Source organism: Haemaphysalis longicornis, unplaced genomic scaffold, assembly GCF_048455015.1.
Source record: "Haemaphysalis longicornis isolate Haplotype H1 unplaced genomic scaffold, Haemaphysalis longicornis Haplotype H1 scaffold_13, whole genome shotgun sequence".
NCBI classification, from domain to species: Eukaryota; Metazoa; Arthropoda; class Arachnida; order Ixodida; family Ixodidae; genus Haemaphysalis; species Haemaphysalis longicornis.
Genome location: NW_027526233.1, coordinates 19328475 through 19331116, shown reverse-complemented (window position 1 = coordinate 19331116; position 2642 = coordinate 19328475). Strand labels below are relative to the sequence as shown.

The 2642-nt window shown below is 44.0% G+C and overlaps 1 non-coding gene across 1 annotated transcript; it reads right to left on the bottom strand.

Moving 5' to 3' along the window:
* Window positions 1–1481: 1481 nt before the first annotated feature.
* Trnat-agu (transfer RNA threonine (anticodon AGU)) lies at window positions 1482–1554 on the bottom strand. Its single transcript has one exon. It is a non-coding gene; the product is annotated as a tRNA-Thr (tRNA).
* Window positions 1555–2642: the final 1088 nt, after the last annotated feature.

Here is a 2642-nt window from a genome sequence, read left to right as displayed (position 1 = left end):
CTCGGTCGAAACCCTAGCAGTCATTCAGGCATTATGGAACCACGGGGTAGATAGGATTATGTAAGAATACTAGAGGATATCTACAATGGGTTTACAGCTACCATCATCCTGCATAGGGAGAGCAGTAAAATACCTATAAGGAAGGGTGTCAGACAAGGAGACACAATGTCTCCAATGTTATTCACAGCATGCTTACAAGAAGTATTCAGAACGTTGGATTGGGAACAGGTGGGAGTAAGGGTTATTGGACAATACCTCAGTAACCTCAGATTTGCTGATGACGTTGCCTTGCTAAGTAACTCGGGGGACGAATTGCAAAGCATGCTTTCCGCAATGGGCGAACAGAGTAGAACCGTGGGCCTGAAAATTAATATGCAGAAAACTAAATTAATGATCAATAACCTCGGAACAGCACAGCAGTTTGATGTAGGTGGCGAGGCAGTGGAAGTGGTAAGAAAATACATCTACTTAGGCAAAGTTGTGACCCCAGATCCGAACCATGAGGCAGAGATAATTAGAAGGATCAGAATGGGTTGGGGTGCATATGGCAGACATTCTCAGATAATGAATAGCAGCCTACCAGTGTCGCTGAAGAAGAAAGTGTATGACTGCTGCAGCTTACCGGTACTCACCTACGGGGTAGAAACTTGGAGGCTCACTAAGAGGGTTCAACTTAAATTGAGAACGACTCAGCGGGCAATGGAGCGGAAAATGATAGGTGTAACATTAAGGGACAAGAAGTGAGCTGAGTGGGTCAGGGAGAAAACTGGTGTTAAAGACATATTAGTAGAAATTAAGAAGAAGAAATGGACGTGGGCAGGGCATGTAATGCGAAGGCAAGATAACCGCTGGTCATTAAGGGTCACAGAGTGGATCCCTAGAGAAGGCAAGCGTTGCAGGGGGCGGCATAAAGTTAGATGGGCAGATGAGATGAAGAAGTTTGCGGGGATAAATTGGTCACAGTTGCCACAGGACCAAGGTAATTGGATAATAATGGGAGAGGCCTTTGCCCTGCAGTGGGCGTAGACAGGCTGGTGATGATGATATATATATGTATATATATATATATATATAAATATATATATATATATATATATATATATATATATATATATATATATATATGTTTATATATATATATATATATATACTCTGAAGAAAGGGAGTCCTCTCCCTGAAACGTCAGTAAACCTATTTTTATTTTCTAAGTCTTTCTCGTTTGTTTCTGTCTCTACTAACCTTATTTTTTTTCGCGCTCTGTGTGAGTTTTTATCTTTTCAGTCTATATATATATATATATATATATATATATATATATATATATATATATATATATATATATATATATATATATATATATATATAACACAGAAATAAGGGTTGGCAGTCGAGAAAACCTCGGAAAGCAAAGGGGAGGATGTGGTAGATCATTGAAACAGCTTAAGAATTTGGAAAGAAAGAAAGAAAGTGAAGAAAAAATGCCCGCCAGGTGGGATCCGAACCCACGACCTCCAGAATACTGGTCTGGTGCGATAACCACTACGCTACCGGCGGGGCGATTTTCCCATTCACTTTCTGGGGTATTTATGTTAGGTATGTTTGTTTCCTGTGCTTGGGGGTGGTAGCCAGCGCCATTCGGACTAATCGGGGTGAAGGGGACCTTCTTTTTAACCCCCGGGTCGTGCCTCGAGTGTCTACGACATGTCCAGAGTGGTCGACCAGCTTTGAACCCTCTTAAGCTCCCTTTGGCAACAAGACTGCCAGAACAGAGGCCCTCGCTATGCATGTAGCGAATCAGAATAGGAAATGAGGGGCTCGTTGAAAATAACACAGAAATAAGGGTTGGCAGTCGAGAAAACCTCGGAAAGCAAAGGGGAGGATGTGGTAGATCATTGAAACAGATTAAGAATTTGGAAAGAAAGAAAGAAAGTGAAGAAAAAATGCCCGCCAGATGGGATCCGAACCCACGACCTCCAGAATACCGGTCTGGTGCGATAACCACTACGCTACCGGCGGGGCGATTTTCCCATTCACTTTCTGGGGTATTTATGTTAGGTATGTTTGTTTCCTGTGCTTGGGGGTGGTAGCCAGCGCCATTCGGACTAATCGGGGTGAAGGGGACCTTCTTTTTAACCCCCGGGTCGTGACTCGAGTGTCTACGACATGTCCAGAGTGGTCGACCAGCTTTGAACCCTCTTAAGCTCCCTTTGGCAACAAGACTGCCAGAACAGAGGCCCTCGCTATGCATGTAGCGAATCAGAATAGGAAATGAGGGGCTCGTTGAAAATAACACAGAAATAAGGGTTGGCAGTCGAGAAAACCTCGGAAAGCAAAGGGGAGGATGTGGTAGATCATTGAAACAGATTAAGAATTTGGAAAGAAAGAAAGAAAGTGAAGAAAAAATGCCCGCCAGGTGGAATCCGAACCCACGACCTCCAGAATACCGGTCTGGTGCGATAACCACTACGCTACCGGCGGGGCGATTTTCCCATTCACTTTCTGGGGTATTTATGTTAGGTATGTTTGTTTCCTGTGCTTGGGGGTGGTAGCCAGCGCCATTCGGACTAATCGGGGTGAAGGGGACCTTCTTTTTAACCCCCGGGTCGTGACTCGAGTGTCTACGACATGTCCAGAGTGGTCGA